The following is a 19,900-nucleotide window of genomic DNA, read 5'->3' as shown; positions in this document are numbered from 1 at the left end:
GTAGATCACAAGTTTGAGAAAAAACGAGTTAGGGGAATTGTTATCCACCACCAAATAATCATGAAAACATGTTATGTTTCACTCAAATTTCTTTTATTTCCGGATGAAGATGCTCAAGTTGGCTCACTGTTAGAACTCAACCTATTACTCTTTCTTACGTAGTATGTTAAGAGAATGGCATTTTCAACTTAACTTAGTCCCTACATGCAATCTAGAATGGTGTGTTCATAGATTTAACAAGTAGAAATCATTAAGAATAAAAAGAGTTTGAGTCATCACAAGGCATGGTAAGTACTGGCGTTGTCTTACTTATCCTAGAAATCGGTTCACATGTTAACCACAATTAACAAGTGTTACTCTAGAACATATGTAGGTCCTCATTCAACAAGGGCAAACATACATATATTCATAGCATTAAAACCCTAGATATGCTCACTATGTATGCATCCATAGAAACACATAAAGAATTTATCAATGACATAAGTAGTGAAACAATTTTCATCCTTTCATAAAAGTCATTCAAACAAAATATCACAACAAACTTACAATCATATTCGGGGCTTCAAAACAGCCCCTAACTACTAAAAATTAGTTACACATTATTATCACATTAAACCAAAAGTAAAACATGGGTTTGAGAAGATAAAACCAAGAAAAATTGAGTGAAGCCTCTTCTTTTCTCCTTCTGTTGCCGTCTGTTTCTGCCCGTGCCTTCCTTCTTCTATTTCTGCTCAGTTCATTTTCTTTTTTCTCGCCTCTGCCCTCCTTCGTTTCTCCCCTGTTCTCTTCTTTCCGTGACTCTGACCTCTCTCTCCATTCTGTTTTATATTCTTTCTTTTATTTTCTCCTGTCCCGCATTTCTTTGCCGTGTATTATTTCCCCTTTTTCCTTGCTGCTGTGCTATCCTTCTGTCAGTCCACTCTCCCTGCTTTCTTTTCTTTTATTCTTTCTGTCCCGCGTGCCATCCTCTCTGTACTTCTTTATGCCGTGTCCTCTCTTTTATTCTTCAGTTCTCCTCTCTGTCCGTGTCCCACTTCTCACTGCCTTTTCTTATTTTATTTCTTTATGCCATCCACTCCACTTCCTTTTGCTGGTCTGTCCACTTTCACCTTTGGCCTGCGCACTCCTCTCTTTTCTATTCTTTTCTGTACGTGCTCTCCCTGCCTTTGTCAAAAGGCAGCCATTTCAATTCACACTTAGTGCTCCACTTCCTAGTGTTCCACGTGCTCCACCTTTAATTCTTTTATTTATTTTTTCTATTTCCTTTATTCCATTTTGCTTGAAATTGATCCTAAAACAAAATTAACTGCACATTAACACAAGGTAAGGTAAAATGCCACAATTTTAACACAAAACATCACAAAGACTTTAGAAATGGATGGTATAAATGCATGAAATATATGAGTGATCACTTGGCATGTTGTGATGAAATGTGAGGACTAGTGGTAGACCGTTAACCCGTAGTGATGGAGATTTGTTGCTTCGATATGGTTTCATCTCCCCATTCGTTGATTCGTTCTAAATTTACTATTTGTGCCTTATTTTCCTTGGTTGAGCTTTTGTAAATTAAGTAACTTGTGCTTGTCTCATTTCTTTGAGCCGTTGTATATATGGTTGTTGGCCTTCCGCAATTCCGTTGAGTGATGGTCCGGAATCGTATCCATTCGAATTTTCGTTGAGAGATGGTCTGGAATCCCTCCTACTCCGCGATTCCGTTGAGTGATGGTCCGGAATCGTATCCACTCGGATTTCCATTCAGAGATGGTCCGGAATCCCTCTTACTCCGCGATTCCGTTGAGTGATGGTTCGGAATCGTATCCACTCGAATTCCGTTGAGAGATGGTCCAGAATCCCTCATACTCCGCGATTCCGTTGAGTGATGGTCCGTGATCATATCCACCTCGGGTTTCATTGAGTTTGGATTGAGATAGCTTCAAAGATGTAGGCTTTGGCAGAACTGCGTCCCTCTAGCCCTAGTTTTTAATGTACATATGAATGATGGATTTTGAGAATCTTGTGCTTTGAATTAGAAAAGTCGTTGGATATCTGGGTGACTCCTTCGAAGTTGTCAGTGACTTAATTATGATTTCATAAAGCATGATTCTATACTTGATGTTTATAGATTGTGATCGATGACACCAATTTTACATGCGAGAAACTGATAATTTTGGTTCAATTAAGTGATCTGGAACCCGATGTGGTTGGATTTCGTTGAGTGGTCCGGAATCGTATCCTGATTTGGATTCTGTTGAGTGGTCCGGAATCCCTATTCTTGCTCATTTCCATAAGTTAGACTTGTACCCTGGATTCGAGTGAATGGGAATTACCCACAATAGATCTTGTAAATATAAATTAGAATTATCAAGTTATTACTTGAAATCCAGGCATGGAATTATATAGAAGTCCTTTATTAATTTTGTGCATTGAGGTGTGATCTGATTGACTGATTAACATAATTAAATGTTAATATCATGCCTCCTTGATATCATGGAATGAGTTACTTGAGATGATTGTGGAAGGATGTTGATTATGATTGTTATTAATATGATTAGATCAGTGATCATTGTGACTAGAGGATACTATTGTGCTTTATTGATTCTTTGGCATATTACATGATATGAATAGCGATTTTATGTTGAAATATAATGATTTATATGATGGATGAAATAGAAACCTTGATTGTCATGCGGGTTGTTATGTAGTTTGAATCGATTGATTGAGGAATGTTATGCATTTTGGCTTGAACAGACTGTGTTATCTGTCGAGTTATAGCGAAGTTGAACTACGAATGGCTTGATCCCTATTGAGGGTATGTAGGCAGTCTAACGAAGAGGTTAAATGCAACCATAAAGTATACAAAAATTACTATGCAATTTGGACCTTGAGTGGTGCTTTATTCATATCCCAGAGATGGGTATGTTAGATATATGAGTATTTGGTGACATTGCGTGTCGATCCGGGACGTATGTCGGGATCGGGGTGTGACAAAGAATGTCAGAATTGTGAATGGGGTTTTAATTGGTTGTAGTTTTTCGTTGTTATAATTGAAATTGAGTGTTTGTATCTTGGAGAAAACGTTACGCTATTGTTTTGGTAATGTGTTCTTTGATGTTGAAATAATGTATATGCTGCTTGGTGCTTGTTCATTGAATTGTGGTTGGAGTTTTATGGCCGAGCTTATTCGAATATTGTATTTGTTGAAGAACATTCTCGGGTGAGAGTCCCCAGTTGTCCTACATGGGTATTTATGGTCAACGAGTTCAAGTTCTTGGTTCTGTTATCATCGACGGTGAGTGTCTCTAGCCTCCTTATGCGATAACAATATTTATGTTTAAGAAGGCTAACAATAGTTCTTCAATGTTTTAGTATCACCATTATCTACCATCCGTAATAATATGAGTACAGTTCTGATTTTTATTTTTATTTTGTTAGAAAACCTTTCAGTTCCGTTCCCTCATTTTGTCTTTACATTTCTTAGGAAGGGGGCTCTGGCTATTGCAAGTTTGGCTGCAGCAAATACGCATGTCCATCAGGCCGGTCAGCAATCTTTTTGGTGAGATGTTTATTTCAGCTCACAGTAAAGAAGTTCTTATGCATATAACTTCCATTCCACATGATTGTTAGATTGTTTCAATCTATCTGTCGCTTTGATTCCATACTTCGGGGTTTTCTTGCCATGTCTATCAGCACAACGTTTTGAAGTGATCTGACTTGCAGGAATTTGGTATGTTGAGTCGCCAATGTATTCGATACTCCACCATTTTTTTGTGTGCCTATTTATAGCAGGTGTGCCCTTCTACATTTTAGTTTTCATTACTACGATGTATTAGTCAAGCGACTTCATAGTTGAAGAAGCTTTTAGGTGTTCTTTTTTATGCAATCCTCTTTCTCTCAGTTAATTAGATAGATTTCTTTATTCAATCTGCATGTTCAATGACGTAAATACAAGTGAGCACAGTTAAGATCCTTTCGCTAAAATTTCAGTTTAAAAGTATAGACGAAACTGCACTACCTTCATTATCATGTGACATTCTGGTTTACATTGATGCCTTCGAATCTTTGATAGCAGGTATAGCTGATATGTGATTGTGTTTCTTCTTAGGATGCAGGTGAAACCATCTTCGTAGCCCGTGGTCTTGTCTGTACCAATCTGCCTTATATGGTGAGCTGCTACCCTAGAGTTATAGCTTAGATTGGTTGCATTGCATTGCATCAATTCTCTTTGTCATGTTATCCTTCACAACGTATTATCCTCATCCACCTTTTGTGCTAATTTTTTTCCATATTTTTATTCTAGATACCGAATCTGCTAAAGCATCGCACCGGCAGCTCAAAGAAGCCATATAAAAGTACTCTTTGACATGAATGTCCCTGCTGTCTGTGCCATTAATCAGGTAAACTGTTCCCCTACCCCTCCATATAATATATATGTTGCCCATAAACCATAGGGATGAAGGGACCTAATGCGTTGCAAATATGCAAAGTTGTCATGTCATCTGGAACTGCATCTCTCAGTGTATAAATGGGTTAATTGAGTCTCGGTCCAGTATTCATCGTCTTGAAACTGTAGGCAACTTTAGCTTTGTATGCAGCAAGAAGAACCTCAGGGATTGTTGTAAACATTGGTTTCCAGGTCACTTCTATTGTTCCAAGTAAGCTATTTTACATTTCGTCTTCCTAGTGATTTTTATTGACTACTGAAAGGATCTCTGGTCATACAGCGGTTGATGCTTTCGTAGGGAATGTGCACTCTTTTACAATTGTGTGTAACTTTTTTTCTTCACTATTACTCAAATGTCGAGTTAAATCTCATTTTTGTTGGCATTCTGGCATTGTGTGACTTGTAGTTGTATGCACGATTTTTTACCTTTTTCTTTAGATATTATCTAGAAAAATTCTTCCGCTGTACTTTTCAGTTCCAGTAAATATTTATATCCTTATTTCTGGTGATGCTTTATTTTCTTCATTTGTGGTTGCTTGGACTGTTGAATTTTTTTACTTAAGTGTACTATTGTGTTTACAGTTTTAAATGGTAAAGTTATGCGCAAGGTGGGTATGGAGGTTATGGGATTGGGAGCACTGAAGCTTACAGGGTTCCTTAGGGAGCTATTGCAGCAGAACAATATCAATTTTACTAATCTTCTGCGCCTACAAAGTTTATCTTTCTCTGTCAATATATATATATATATATATTTTTTTTTTCAGGAAGGCTAGGGAGGGAATTACACGGACTTCTCCCTCCATCTGTGTCTAATGGAATAACGGTCGTTCCCCCTCCATATGGTGCAGATACAGCATGGTTTGGGGCCAAGATCATCAGCAATGTAAGCTCTGCCACTATCTGTATCGAAGTGTTATGACTTGCGACTCGAACATACAACATTTCATATATTGACATTGGAAAACATCTTTAAAAAAACACTTATTTGAAGAACATATTGATTTCTTGGACTATATATAACCCTTCCTTTGCAACTTTCATATTGCAAGTCATCCATACACTTCTAGAACAAAATATCAGATATCGGGCTTTCTCCAAGTGACTTGTGGATTAAGTTTTACTGCAGAGTTTCACATTTTGTTTGCTATAATTTGCCTGGTAATTAATAATGCAGCTGAGCACCTTCCCCGTGCTGTGCCTTGGCCCGTTCATTAGTGCGGAAACAAGATTCAGATTACAACCTCACCAAATCACACTCACAGTTGAACAGAATAAAATACAAGAAATAAAGACACTGAGAAATTTACGAGGTTCGGCAAAAATCCTGCCTACGTCCTCGGAGAGATATTGCTCTTCACTATGAGAATAACAGTACAAGTACATATGAGTTAAATCGACATAACCCAATCCCTAATCCCTTGTACACCCACTCATAGAATTTTCCCAAAAGCCTCACTCTACCCCAAGAGTTCTTTCACTATAATACTTTTCACTCTAGCTATCTTGATTTTCTCTCACCCGTGCCCATGCTTTCCCATGGGAGAGCCGAATGCTCTCCCCCTTTGGATGCTCTCTGAAGCTTTCTCAGGAGAGTGCCGAATGCTCTATCACCCAACTCGTCAAGCCTTCTCAATATAAGGCCAAGCCATCATAGCCATCATCATTGTGTCTTGCATCATCATTAAAGCAAAAAACAAACATCATCATTAAAGCAAAAGCAAGCATCATCATTATGTCTTTACTCATGATGATGTCCACCAAACTTTTGCATTTACTTTGCAGCACTTGTCTGCAACTTTCATGCAACCCACACCATGTGATATTTCCACCGAAAGCAAACACATGTCACTTCATTGTTGTAACACCTCACCCCCATTTTATTTAAAAATGGTTTTTAATTCTTAATTGGTGAGCCCAAGGGGCCCACCCTTTGATTTTTGTTTCCTTTACCCGGACCCCCTCTTCTTTCACTCTTTTTCTTCCATCTCTTTCCCGTCACTTTCCCTCACTTTCTCTATCTCTCTTCTTCTTCTTCACCGTGCCACACCCCTAACCCATATCCTAAATCATCATCAAATCACAATTTCGACATCACCATCATCTTTATCTCGTCTCTACGAACTCAACCATAGTTTTGGTATCTTGGAAGTTGAACCACGAAGCCCCGTACACGAGCTCCAGCGAGCACCGCCCCTTTCGAGGCCATTTCCGGCCAAACCACGATGCGTTAGCCGGCGTGTAAGGTATCAATCTCTTCATCTCCCTGAGTACTACAACTTTCCTTTTTGTTTCACCCAATTTCATTGAGTATTGAAGAAGTTATACTCATTTGAATCTTACCCAGTTTCCGACGAGTCCAACGGCTTTCGAGGCATTTTATGGCCAAACCACGGCGAGTTAGATGTCGTGTGAGGTATCATTCTCTTCGTCTCTTCCAGGGCTACAACTTTCATTTTTGTCTCGCTTGATTTCGTTGAGTAGTGACAAAGTTATGGCCGTTTAAAGTAGGTGTGAATTTCCGGCCGAATTCCGGCCTTCTTCATCCTTGGGTCCGGCGACCCACCAAAACCCAAGCCCTTTGGGCTTTTCTGCCGAGCCCAACCCATGACCCTTTTTAGTTTAGGCCTTCGGGCCTTGGAAGAATTAGGGCCCTTTGGGCCGTTTCTGTTAAGGGCTTAAGCCCAAACCCTAAACCATTGGGCTTTAGGACCAAGCCCAAGAACCCTAGAACCCAAACCCTAGGACCCAAACCCGGATCCAAACCCTGACCCGTTTGACCTGGTCCGACCCGGACCCTGACCCGTTGACTGACCCGGTTGAACGTTGACCCGGTCAACGTTGACCGTTGACTTTGACTTTTTGGGTTGACTTTTCGAGTTTTTGTCCAAGACCTTCCTAGGCTAATTTCGACGTCCTGGACCCGTTTCTGAAGTCCGTTTTCCCAAATTAAATCGTTTTAGTAGAGTTTGACTAAATGTACCCTTTATGTGCTTAGGGGCAATTAATGGTGACGTTTCCGTCTTCGCTAGTGGCGTAGCATTTGGCGGCTAAGTACTGTGAGTGGACCCCTTCTAAAATGCATGTTTTGATAGTAGAAATGCACACATGAAAAGCATGATTTCACGATTATGTTTTATGAAATGCTTTGAGATAATATGCTTACTGAGGCTAGATTGAATTATTACTATTTTTCCTATAACCCGTGTTCTTATAGAATATCTGATGGATGACGATATGATATTTAGAACATGTTTCAAACACCTCTTTATAGTATAGATGATGGATGACTTTATACTATGAAGTTGTTTTTCAATATATATATGTTCAATGGTTTTGTACTTACCTAGTGGTCCTTTCCGCTACGGGACGTATGGATAGATTCCGGTCCGTCCCGGGCGACGGTTTGGTGTTGGCATAGGGCTTGGAGTGTGTTTCCTCTGGCTATTTAGCACAGGGACGGGGAGCCGGCATGGGGCCTGAAGTGTATTTTCCTCTGACTGTCTGCTCAGAGACGGGGAGCCGGCATGGGGCCTGGGGGTTATCGGACAATTCACTAGTGACTATTATATATACAAGTTATGATTTGAGACATTGTAGGGCATGCTAGGTTTCGGAAAACCTATGTTTATCATTATATATGTGTTTTCATAAAAACCTGGGGGTTAGTATATTAATAACTGTTTTACTATATGTATATCAATTTGGTCCACTCATGTTTGTTTTGCGCCCCCTTCAGGACATAGAATCGAGGTATACAATCCCGGCATTCAAGCACTTCCGCATCGGCATCTTCGAGTCTTCTTGGTGTAGGACTCATTCTTTTATTCATTCAATTTTATATTATTTCTGTTAGTATTCTAGTTAGTCGTATGTTCTGAACACGTTCCTTAAATGCATATTCTTTATTCTTTTATATTTATAAGTCTTATATATCCCTTGTTTTCAGCATTTGCACTTAATAAATGGCTTTCGTCACCTTCGGGTGTCGGCCAGCACGTGACCAACCCTTTGTCCCTAGGACATCGGGTCGGGGCGTGTCAGATTGGTATCAGAGCGTGGTTTGCTCAGAGCATACTTAGGATTATCTTCTATTCTCTTAATGTGCTGGTTTTGACATCATTTGGATGTCAGGACTTCTAGATTTGGTGCCATTTAGCGCAGTTGTGCGAACCTTTCTCTGTTGGAATGGTCACATTCTGGTTGAAATATAAGAATTCGTGTCGGGATTGTGCCTCAATAATGAAGAAGTGGATTGTTGGACGACTTTCAACATCGGATCGATACTTTACGACGTGCATTCCCTGGGAATGACGGGCATGGCCGGTGTTACTTGGAAGCGACGTATTTTAGAAATCTCAGTTTGAGGAAGTCTGGTCAATACCAGCTGTAAATTCGAAATGGCGATGCCACTCTGCAACATGCGTTCCTTAGGAATTACGGGCGGAGTCGGCTTTGCATCGAAATCTTGGGAAGCGGAAAAATCTTGGAAATACGAATTGACTAAGACCAACTGGAGTTCTGAAGCAGTGTTGTATTCTGCGACATGCGTTCCTTAGGAATGGCGGGCAGAGTCGTACCTCTTTAGAAATTACTCGAAACATTCGAAATGCGAATTGAGGAAGCGAGTAAGTGCTAGTTGTGACGACGGTTAGTAAGTGGTAGTTGGTGGGAGCAAATCAATGTTCTCGGACTCGTTTCCACTGAGGATATTCGTGTGAATCTTTAGAATGAATCTTCGACGATTGTTCTATTGATAACCTTCTTGTTTATTCCAACGGTGAAGTTAAGTCCCTTAACCTTTGACCGTCAGCTTCATATCAATTCTTCGAGCGTTGACTTCGTTTAGTTTATATACTTTTCTTGGGAAACTCCTTAGTAGCAGACGCTATTCTCATCAATTCCCAAAATGGAGTTACATTTTTTGTTGTTGTTGTGGTAGTTGGACTTGGATAATGAAGATTCAGCCTTGTTGGGATAAACAAATTCCTTGAACTTCACCTGGGTTTAGTACTTGGTGGTAAACCCTAGTTTCTCGTTCGCGTATTTTTCAGTGAAGGTGAACCTAGTCCCTTGCTTGCAGCCTAACTGTTCAGCCATGAAATTTTCAGCATAATGGCTTGAGGCTCTATCATATTCATCATTGTACGAAGATCGAGCTTTACTTTGAACTTCTTTGGGCTCGTTGAGCTTTGATTTGCTCAGAGGCATCACTTTAAGGTAGCCAATCGTGTCACTGCATGCATACACAGGTTGCTTTGTATCTTTCTTTTTCGTCATTCTGCTGATTTAGAGGTTCTCTATGTTTAATTTTTGAACTTTGAAACAACTCTCACAAAGTATTGTGAATTTCGAAATGTCTTTGGCCTCGTCAAATCTTATTATCGGTTCTTAACTATTCTTGAGATTAGACCTGTTCCTTTTGGCTAAGAAACCAGTCGACCTTATTGTGATGATTAGCCAAATAATCATAGACACTGACTTCTATTTCTGCATCTTCATTTTCCTTCGTTTGTTTGTTTCTCAATGTGAACTGGATCATGCCGGGACATTACGCGAAGGGTGTAAAAAAAAAAAAAAAAAAAAAAAAAAAGCGTTTGTTCTCGGTGTGGTTTCTCGTTCAAATCGCAATATCTTGTGCTCTAGTTTTAATGGACTTGTTTTGATCCCTAAATTCTTGAGTGTTCTTTTAGCTTTCTCGACATGGTTTCTCACTCAATTAGTGAGGAATTCACGATCGACGGTTTCGGCAGAAGTGTGCGCCCAATTCTTATCAATTTGGACAGGAATGTTGGGAGCATAATCTTTTCACAAGCTTACTAGACTTACCAGAAAGAGTTCAACGTGGGTGTGAAGTTTGAGTTGTCTTTTGGTAAGAGACTGGCGAAGATTGTGGTGCAGATGATTAGCAGATTGTATCACTATCTTCACGCTGAATTGAATGGTCACCATTCATTATCCTGCTGCAATTCATCGCCATCTTATCTTACTCTGGTAGACCTTTTTGGTGATGTGATGTGTTCGCCTCAACGCTATTTTCCACTACCTTTCACTAGGATCCTTCGGTTCGAGAGCACATGGGCGTGAGGTTTGAGCGGTCTTTTAGTAAGAGTTGGTTGAAGGTTTTAGTTCAGAAGGTCAGCATATTGTATCACCATCTTACTAGAATTCATAGGCATCACATTGGTTATTTTCCAACGATATGTGTTCGTCTCAATGCATACTTCGACTGCTTCACTTCTGAACCTTATTCTTGTGAGTATGTGGATGTTGAATCACTTCTAGCGGATTTGTTTGGTGTACTCTAGAATGGCACCACAGCGTAGTCGAGGTAAGAATCGGAAGATCTTTGCACTTCTTGCGAATGGTGTGTGTTCTCATGGGGTGTTTAAGTTGATTACATAAGAGTCATTATTTCCACCAACATTGACCTTGGTTGACTAGAAATATGCAACTAAGCAAAAATGGAGAGGTGGATTGAGCACTACAACAGTTCCCAAGAGATACTTCATGTTGAGGAAGATGACTTCTCGTTTTCTGCTTGCTTGGTTTGAACTTTTGGGTCTACTACTAACATGGTAGCCACTTATCTTGAATCTCAAGGTACAATTTTCAAAAGGGTTCTTTACTGGTGAAACACTGGAGTAGTAGGTCACATTTGGAAGAACTGATGAGGATATGATGCTTAGTGTTGGATAAAGTTTTACGACGACAGTTCTTATTTTTGTTCGGTTTGAGTATGGCACTTGTTGCGGCATGGTACGAGAGTTGCTACACGCAACATTGGTTGATAGAGGAGATGTGCGAGCTTGTAATTGGAAGATCGAATTTTCGGCGTGTGAAATTGTGCACCCTCAGGAAATTACTGCTTGCTTATCGAGACAACAAATGTGTGATCGATATCACGGGTGGCCGACTGTTGTATCGATAACTTATTCGTTGGGTTCGTTAAGCAAGTGGGCAGAAAGATCCGTCTACAGCAGCTGTTACAGATTCGCTATTGTTAGAACTGGACCCAGAGACACATCTATTTTCGGAGTACGTGACGTTTCGAATTCTTGGGCAAGACCCACTCTCATTCTTCAGTTTTGGTTTTCAGTATAAGTATTTTAACCTCATTTACTCTAGTTAATCGTTTTGCCGTTACAAATGTTTTTGGAAAAGTATTTCCGTTTTCAGTTTTTAAGTGTAGCTCGAAGTTTTCGACCTATATGTTATTGCATATATATTTTGACGTTATCGTATGTTATGTTCTTACTTTTGACCTTAATCTATTTTATGTTTTCGACTTTATATCTTTATAAAGTATGTTTTCTACGTTTACACTGATGGGGAAGAAAGTAAGAGTTTGGAGGCATGATAGAGGATTTTGTAACCCGCTCGCGACGGTGTGACATATTCTCTTTGATGCACCCACTCTGACTGGAATTCTCTTTATACATATATTCTTCTTACTATTTTCAAGTATTTCAGTTTAGCAGGTGATTTTAAATTTCGGGACGAAATTCTTTTAAGGGGGGTAGATTGTAACACCTCACCCCCATTTTATTTAAAAATGATTTTTAATTCTTAATTGGTGAGCCCAAGGGGCCCACCCTTTGATTTTTGTTCCCCTTTACCCGGACCCCCTCTTCTTTCTCTCTTTTTCTTCCCTCTCTTTCCCGTCACTTTCCCTCACTTTCTCTATCTCTCTTCTTCTTCTTCACCGTGCCACACCCCTAACCCATATCCTAAATCATCATCAAATCACAATTTCGACATCACCATCGTCTTTATCTCGTCTCTACGAACTCAACCATAGTTTTGGTATCTTGGAAGTCGAACCACGAAGCCCCGTACACGAGCTCCAGCGAGCACCGCCCCTTTCGAGGCCATTTCCGGCCAAACCACGATGTGTTAGCCGGCGTGTAAGGTATCAATCTCTTCATCTCCCTGAGTACTACAACTTTCCTTTTTGTTTCACCCAATTTCATTGAGTATTGAAGAAGTTATACTCATTTGAATCTTACCTAGTTTCCAGCGAGTCCAACGGCTTTCGAGGAATTTTCCGGCCAAACCACAGCGAGTTAGATGTCGTGTGAGGTATCATTCTCTTCGTCTCTTCCAGGGCTACAACTTTCATTTTTGTCTCGCTTGATTTCGTTGAGTAGTGACAAAGTTATGGCCGTTTAAAGTAGGTGTGAATTTCCGGCCGAATTCCGGCCTTCTTCATCCTTGGGTCCGGCGACCCACCAAAACCCAAGCCCTTTGGGCTTTTCTGCCGAGCCCAACCCATGACCCTTTTTAGTTTAGGCCTTCGGGCCTTGGAAGAATTAGGGCCCTTTGGGCCGTTTCTGTTAAGGGCTTAAGCTCAAACCCTAAACCATTGAGCTTTAGGACCAAGCCCAAGAACCCTAGAACCCAAACCCGGATCCAAACCCTGACCCGTTTAACCTGGTCCGACCCGGACCCTGACCCGTTGACTGACCCGGTTGAACGTTGACCCGGTCAACGTTGACCGTTGACTTTGACTTTTTGGGTTGACTTTTCGAGTTTTTGTCCAAGACCTTCCTAGGCTAATTTCGACGTCCTAGACCCGTTTCTGAAGTCCGTTTTCCCAAATTAAATCGTTTTAGTAGAGTTTGACTAAATGTACCCTTTATGTGCTTAGGGGCAATTAATGGTGACGTTTCCGTCTTCGCTAGTGGCGCAGCATTTGGCGGCTAAGTACTGTGAGTGGACCCCTTCTAAAATGCATGTTTTGATAGTAGAAATGCACACATGAAAAGCATGATTTCACGATTATGTTTTATGAAATGCTTTGAGATAATATGCTTACTGAGGCTAAATTGAATTATTACTATTTTTCCTATAACCCGTGTTCTTATAAAATATCTGATGGATGACGATATGATATTTAGAACATGTTTCGAACACCTCTTTATAGTATAGATGATGGATGACTTTATACTATGAAGTTGTTTTTCAATATATATATGTTCAATGGTTTTGTACTTACCTAGTGGTCCTTTCCGCTACGGGACGTAGGGATAGATTCCGGTCCGTCCCGGGCGACGGTTTGGTGTTGGCATAGGGCTTGGAGTGTGTTTCCTCTGGCTATTTAGCACAGGGACGGGGAGCCGGCATGGGGCCTGAAGTGTATTTTCCTCTGACTGTCTGCTCAGAGACGGGGAGCCGGCATGGGGCCTGGGGGTTATCGGACAATTCACTAGTGACTATTATATATACAAGTTATGATTTGAGACATTGTAGGGCATGCTAGGTTTCGGAAAACCTATGTTTATCATTATATATGTGTTTTCATAAAAACCTGGGGGTTAGTATATTAATAACTGTTTTACTATATGTATATCAATTTGGTCCACTCATGTTTGTTTTGCGCCCCCTTCAGGACATAGAATCGAGGTATACAATCCCGGCATTCAAGCACTTCCGCATCGGCATCTTCGAGTCTTCTTGGTGTAGGACTCATTCTTTTATTCATTCAATTTTATATTATTTCTGTTAGTATTCTAGTTAGTCGTATGCTCTGAACACGTTCCTTAAATGCATATTCTTTATTCTTTTATATTTATAAGTCTTATATATCCCTTGTTTTCAGCATTTGCACTTAATAAATGGCTTTCGTCACCTTCGGGTGTCGGCCAGCACGTGACCAACCCTTTGTCCCTAGGACATCGGGTCGGGGCGTGTCAATTGTTGTTAACACATGACTCATAATTACTCACAAATGTATGAGCCAAACACAACACCCCGGCCCTTGGTACGTGACAAAGAAGCAGTTCCGGCAGAAGTCCAAAATCAAGCTTATGTGGTGAAAAACAATTTGGTTTATATTCGAGCACCGCCGTAGCCTGTATGTGACATGATGTTGGATCAAACAGCACTGTTGTAGCCCGTCTGTGATTCGAGCAGAGAGCTTCTTTTCAAGAACACGTCGAAATTGGAATTATTTATTAGTAAATATAATCGTCCTTGATTAAGAAGAATTCTACGATGTATCTATAATCTAATGATAAATTTTATAAATAAAGCAAGTTCATATTACACATTGAAGGAATGGAATGTTTTATCTGGACCATACGTTAAGAATCTGTTTAATTTCGTTGTATGATAACACAAATAATTTTTTGTTTCCTAACACGTTTTGCAAGAGAATATTTCTCTTTAAAATATTTAATGAAGAAGATAACACTTTGTTCGTTGTGATGGTTAAAGTTGGAATCAAACTAACACGGTAGGCCGAAAAATTCAAGTCCAACAGAGTGATTTAAACTGTTGAGTTTTTAACATGCGAGTTTCACGAGTTTGGCAATTTTGCTGCTCCAGGAGCTTCAAAGCCACAACCATGTTGTTGAGAGAAATAGAGAGTGAAATTGAACAAGAAGAAGGGAAGGGAGTCGGTGGACTCTTTATCGGTTTTTGTTCTGGATCTGGGTTTAGCTTTTAGGTGGGATGGTGAAAGTGAAGGCCCAAGGGAGAGGGTGCGAAGTTGTGAAAGGAGAAGGGTGATGGCGAAGGTGCGAAGGAGAAGAAGATGAATGGATCAGCTGTGAGAGAAGACGAGACTATGAGTCCACTCGAAATCGAGGGCTCTCGCTAAGAACGACTAGAGAGGCGTTCAGTCTGGGTGAGTCCCCTTTAGTCTCATTAACTCTTATCCATGTAAATAACAAACACCAGACTGCATTATCATTTAGTCTAGTCCAGTCCAAGAAATGCTAGTAAAGGTAAACAAGCATACCCTAAGGTGGTGTTTGTTTCCCTTCACTAGCCCTCGTTGGACTGGACTAGATTAATAGTTAGTCCAGTCCCATGTTTGTTACTTCACGGGACTAACTTTAGTGGGAGTAAGCCGGACTCGCCTCGACTATCGACTGTGTTAGACGGTCTTAGTGAGAGACGTCGCGAACCATGGGATTAGCTAATCCCTTCGATCGCTCTCTGCTTGTATCCTCTACTCTCATCTCTGCTCGCGTTCTCTCCCTCTCCTCGTCCCCAACCCTGAATCGTGAACAAAGACCTCGATTCGAATTTCAATCGAAGAACTCATCAGCTCCGTCGTCCGATTCACCTCCGCTCAGACCAAGCTCATCGGTCGCGCCCTCCGATTGGGCTCCTTCCTCCTTGACCTCTTCCACCAACCATGCCTAGATGCAGAAACCTATATGCAACACCTAACCATGCCAGATGCAGAAACCCAAATGCAACACCTAATCCCAATAATAGCGTCCTATGCACAATTTCAACGGAGGCCTCTATACAACCGGCAATCTGATGAAGCATCTGAAAATTCTGACTAATCATCTGCAGAATCAGACGAAGTCTCTGCAAATGGAAAAAAAAAATTGGAATTTTTCTGGGTTTGATTGGAATTCTTCATTGTAATTGATATTGGAGAAATTGGGTACAATATTTGGATTATGGGTTGAAGTACATATTTACAATTTCCTAAATTGTTGATAGGAAATGAAATGAAAAGAAGAAAAGTTCTGGGCGGTGTGAAGCAGACAGGGATGAAAAGAAAAGAAGGGTTGAGAGACGAGAGAGAGAGTGAGCCAAATAAAAATGTATGGATTAAATAATATAATATTAGAATTTATTATTAGTCTGTTCCTTAGTCCTGACACTGCACCAAACACTTCACTAAGTTAGTCCAGCTTAGTCTAGTCTAAGCCTGTCCAGCTTAGTCTAGTCTAAGCCCGTCCAGCTTAGTCCCTACATCTAGTATAGTCTGAGACAGTCCGGTGCAACAAACGCACCCTAAAGGTATTGTCTTTTTACTCCTTATCCAAATTTGCATGTCCTTAATATAAATTATGAGTAAACTGTCGATTTGCCCCCTAAACTTTCACCTAACTTTCGATTTCCGTCCTAAACTTTTCGATTGGAAAATTAAGGACTCAAACTAATTGTTTTAGCCAATTTGCCCCTTATCATTAGTTTTTCAAATATTCCATCCATATTTCTGTTAAGTAATATCATGTGAGGGTAGTTAAGTCATTTCACTCTTAAAAATGATTAAAAAACTGAAAATAAATTTAAAAAAAAAAACTTTCCCTCTATTTTTTCCCTCTAATTCCTATCCTCAATTTTATTTTTCACTTATTCCTATGCATGAGAAATGACATACGGTGTTATTGTCTTCAAAAGTATCTAAGCTAGTCTTGTTCTTGAAGCATGTACTGCCATTTTTATTTTCTTTAACAAATTAATAATTTGACAAATGCCCATGGTGTTAAATTTGCAAAAATGCAGTTGAAATATACATTATGCACTTTCTTCTCTTTTATAGTAATTAATTTATTATTTGAAAACATTGTACTTTGGTTGGAAACTATTGCTAGAAAATTGGAGGAATAGTTAGGATTAATGCAGTTAGCCGATCTTTGGAGTTTTAATGCTGGTGATTGGAGTAGTTTTTTTCTTTGACTTGTTGTAGTTTTTACTAGATGGCGGACATGTTAACTGTTGGAAACTATTTTTATAACTCTTCTAACTCTTCTACTAGTAAAGTCTTAATGTCTCTAAAATGAAGCACAACACGTAACATGCTTATATTAATGCACTGCTTTGGAGACAATAACACCATGAACATTTGTCAAATTATTAATTTGTTAAAGAAAATAAAAATGACAGTACATGCTTCAAGAAAAAGACTAACTTAGATACTTTTGAAGACAATAACACCATATGTCATTTATTATGCATATGAATGAGTGAAAAATAAAATTGAGGATAGGAAATAGAGGGAAAAAAAAGAGTGAAAGTTTTTTTTTCTTAAATTTATTTTCAATTTTTTTAATCATTTTTAAGAGTGAAATGACTTAACTAGCTTCAGATGTTGTGCACATGGTCTCACTTAACAGAAATGTGGATGAAATGTTTGAAAAACTAACGGTAAGGGACAAATTGGCTAAAAAAAATTAGTTTGAGTCCTTAATTTTCCAATCGAAAAGTTCAGGAAGGAAATCGAAAACTAGGTGAAAGTTTAGGTGGCAAATCGACAGTTTACTCTATAAATTATACATATACTAAAACCCAACACAAAAAGTACTGTTTATTAACAGTGAAAGGGCGGAATTGCCCTTTAATTGCTCTTGGTTTTCAGGTTTTGTAGTCTTTGGTCTTTGCACAGAAAAAGGACGACTTTGCCCTCGCTGGGCACAAGTCCTTCATCGTTGTCCTTTCCTGTTCGAGTATTCACCAAAGCAGAGTGAGAGGGATAGGCTTTGTTGGAGTGTCGTTTTCCTATATATACTCTCGAGGCATTAGAAACTCAGACCCACATCTTCTTTCTCCTTCCCAATATCACTTCCCCATTTTATTTTATTTTATTTTCTACTACCTTTTTTTTGAGAAAATAGCGATATTCATTCAAAAAGGGAGGAGGATTACAAAGTAGGAGGATAGAGTACGAAAGGGGCCTGAATAAAAAAATAAAGAAAACTAATGAAAATGGTTCCAAAATTTTGAGTTTTAATGATAAGCATAAAATAAAGGGTAAAGTGAATAATACTAGGATTGATTTTTTAATGTAAAAATATGATTTTTCATTAAAATGAATAGTACCGAAAATTTTTCGTTAAAGTTCTCATACAAAATATTGCCGGGTATTTCAACCCGAATGAAGAAAAAAAAAACAAGAGAATTAGGAGGGTTATCCACCCAAATCACCTTCCCCAGAACCACGCAAGCCTACAGAAAAGGACGAGAAACTGTTTCTTGAGCAAGAGAAAAGTCTTCATTTTTTCATTCAGCCTTTCTGTCACTGTCAGTAAAATTTTCAACCAATGGCTTCGAAGATCATGAATGATTGGTATAAAAAAGAATATAATAATTTTCATCACCGTCGATCAGCAGAAGCTCCACAAGCGAATGTCACTTTCCTCATATAATAACTTTCTCTGCATTTTCCATCTCCACATCCTTCTCATCTTTTCCATCCAAATTATCTGTGTAAATTTCTTGCTTTTAAAATCGCTGGACAAGTTAATTGTTGCTGTAAAGTATCTGCTTCTACGGCCGTTCTACATCTATTCACACTGTTTGTGCTTTTTTCCGTCTGGGATTTCCCGGTTCTGGCCTGAATTTTGGCTGATTTCCACCCCTTTCGTCGCAACCTGTCTTCAGATCACTGCAGAACTGATCTTATTTAGTTGAAGTGTGTTTTATAATCGTTAGAGAGAGAAAGATGGCAGCGGCGGGCATTGGTTGGAGTTAGAGGTGTATTTTATAGGTGAAAAAGGATAACATTTATTTATTTATTTAGAGGGTTTTGTTTCTGTGTTTAGATCCTAGGTATAACTAGATAATTTGGTTGTCTTTTCATTTGGAGGAAGTAGTTATTTTTGAGGGTTTTGTGTGCAGCCTTTAAAGTTTAATGTTACTTGCTTTCAATCTGTTTTGAAAATTTTTAATTTTGTCAAGTCATGAGGCATGGCGTCGATGAAATTATTTGGTGTGGTACTGTTTCTTTCTTTGTATTAATTGAGCTTATAATGTATTTTAAGGCTTGTATTATAGATTTGTTTTTCAGATCAAATCTTAAATTATCTGTGTTAATAAAATTGATTTGGTTTTGTAGATCAGAATTTTTAAGCGACAAAATCAACTTGTAAATTCAGTTCAGGTATGAATGCTTCCGCTTATTTAGATTGTTGAATTGATCTTTACCTTTACTAGATTTTATTTTTCAATGTTGTTTGCTACATTATTGTGTTACCTTATTATTAATAATACTAATTTGGTTTTGTAGATTAAGATTTTTAAGTGAGAATCAAGTTCTAAATTCAATTGAGGTATGAATCTTTTTGCTTATTTGGGCTGTTGAATTCATCCTTGCCTTTACTGCATTTTTTTTTATTGTTGTTTGGTGCATTCTGGTATTGATTTCATTGTAATTTTATGGATTTTAAGTGATTGTTTGGATTTTGGATTGTGAGAAGGATCTGGTGGGTTTTCAAGATAATCAAATAAGTTTGGGATTTTTACCGCTTCTCTCTGCATGCTTCTAGCTGTTGTGTGTGTGTATATATATTATTCAATTGTTTGCATTTATTTTTCCTTTCGTTTTTACTCAATTTTTTTACTTTTTCTCTATGTGTTGCTTCATGTATGTTTCTCAATTGTTTGAATTTACTCCGTGCCTTCAGTTTTTACTGAATTTATTGACTTTTTGTGCATGGGTTAATCTATTTGTTATATGTCATGGTTAAAGGTTTGGTTTCTTAATTTTTTCTTTTTGTCAATCCTCTTTCTTTACAATTTAAGTTGAATTACCATGGGATGTACAACAAAGGAGGTTAAAAAGCAGTCTAGCCCGAGGAAAAGGCCATAAACAAAGCAAGGAAAAAGACCAGTGGTTAAAAAGGCTAAGTAGTCCGAAAGATACTTATAACATGACATAAAGCGCAACTTTTGTCCAAATCTTAGACATCCCACTAACCTAGAAAAATACAA

The 19,900-nt window shown here is 38.9% G+C and overlaps 3 protein-coding genes across 16 annotated transcripts in view; 2 read left to right on the top strand and 1 right to left on the bottom strand.

Moving 5' to 3' along the window:
- LOC126591269 (uncharacterized) overlaps positions 1-19,900 on the top strand; it is an 88,454-nt gene that overhangs the window by 37,828 nt on the left and 30,726 nt on the right. Inside the window, exons 13-16 of the mRNA XM_050256911.1 lie at positions 4,103-4,162; positions 4,298-4,394; positions 4,571-4,652; positions 5,024-5,053. The gene's annotated coding sequence lies outside the window, so the exon portion shown is untranslated. The remainder of the gene's footprint in view (positions 1-4,102; positions 4,163-4,297; positions 4,395-4,570; positions 4,653-5,023; positions 5,054-19,900) is intronic.
- LOC126591275 (uncharacterized WD repeat-containing protein C2A9.03-like) overlaps positions 1-19,900 on the bottom strand; it is a 101,194-nt gene that overhangs the window by 61,434 nt on the left and 19,860 nt on the right. The window lies entirely within an intron of this gene.
- Positions 18,017-19,900, top strand: part of LOC126591259 (putative disease resistance RPP13-like protein 1) — a 43,540-nt gene continuing 41,656 nt past the window's right edge. For 2 of the 14 annotated variants that reach the window (XM_050256862.1, XM_050256856.1), the window contains exons 1-3: positions 18,018-18,677; positions 19,026-19,070; positions 19,197-19,239. The gene's annotated coding sequence lies outside the window, so the exon portion shown is untranslated. Of the gene's footprint in view, positions 18,678-19,025; positions 19,071-19,196; positions 19,240-19,900 lie in introns of all 14 variants that reach the window. The other 12 variants (XR_007612321.1, XM_050256868.1, XM_050256866.1 and 9 more) reach the window with 11 other exon arrangements.

The sequence above is a fragment of the Malus sylvestris genome, chromosome 11, assembly GCF_916048215.2.
Source record: "Malus sylvestris chromosome 11, drMalSylv7.2, whole genome shotgun sequence".
Taxonomy (NCBI): Eukaryota; Viridiplantae; Streptophyta; class Magnoliopsida; order Rosales; family Rosaceae; genus Malus; species Malus sylvestris.
This window is presented reverse-complemented; position numbering and strand designations above follow the sequence as displayed.